The following is a 922-nucleotide window of genomic DNA, read 5'->3' on the forward strand; positions in this document are numbered from 1 at the left end:
ACTTCAGCCATGGGTATTGAGGGTGGAAGAGAGCGCTGTTCATTCACCTCAACTTCCAAAAGTGCATTCATCTTTGCCATGTTACATTCATATTAGTTGACTATACAAAAAAACATTATCTGGAGTGCGTGGAATGGTGCGCTGTGAAACACTTACAGTGACAAGCTATGGAATATCACGTTCATAATCGAATGCGACTCATCTGCGATTATGAACGTTACATCCCAAAGCACATCATTAATAAACGCATCTCCATCCGAAAGCACATGATGGATGGAGATTAATCACAGAACTGGCTTTACTGACGAGATGCGTATGACAATCACATGCAGCCGTTGTTTGTTGATCACAAAGTACAAAGTAGATAAGGAAAACTAGGATTCCGGGTGTATTCAAACCACCGCCATTATTGTCTGGAGTGCGTGGAATGGTGCGCTGTGATTGGTTGAGTGGATATATTGTGTTCTGCAGAGAAAGGAGACTGGCATTTGTCGCGGTTTGGAATAAAGGGAGAAAACATAATTCGGTGGATATGGTATTTTGCTTAAAATAAAAAAATGGACTTTTCAATACCGACCAGATAATATACTGATTTTGGCGGAAACTCAATAAAAAATAAATAAAATAAAATAAAATAAATAAAAAAAATTGCATTTTGGTTCTAATATATTATTATAAACTTAATCCATATCATTAGCTTCTAATATATTATTATATACTTTAGGCATAGCATGTGTCAAAGATACTGTGTCAAGCTAATATACCAAGTTTTATCACAGCTGTCAGTGTTGGGACAGTTGCAACCGTCCCGACATGCTGTCCCTTACCACAACACTAATGTAAAAGCTTGCCACAACATTACAACATTGTAATTTTATGGATTGGTAAAGAATCCCTTTCAATAGTCAGGTATCTCACCTTT

Source organism: Cyprinus carpio, unplaced genomic scaffold (genome assembly GCF_018340385.1).
Source record: "Cyprinus carpio isolate SPL01 unplaced genomic scaffold, ASM1834038v1 S000006480, whole genome shotgun sequence".
In the NCBI taxonomy this organism is placed as follows: domain Eukaryota; kingdom Metazoa; phylum Chordata; class Actinopteri; order Cypriniformes; family Cyprinidae; genus Cyprinus; species Cyprinus carpio.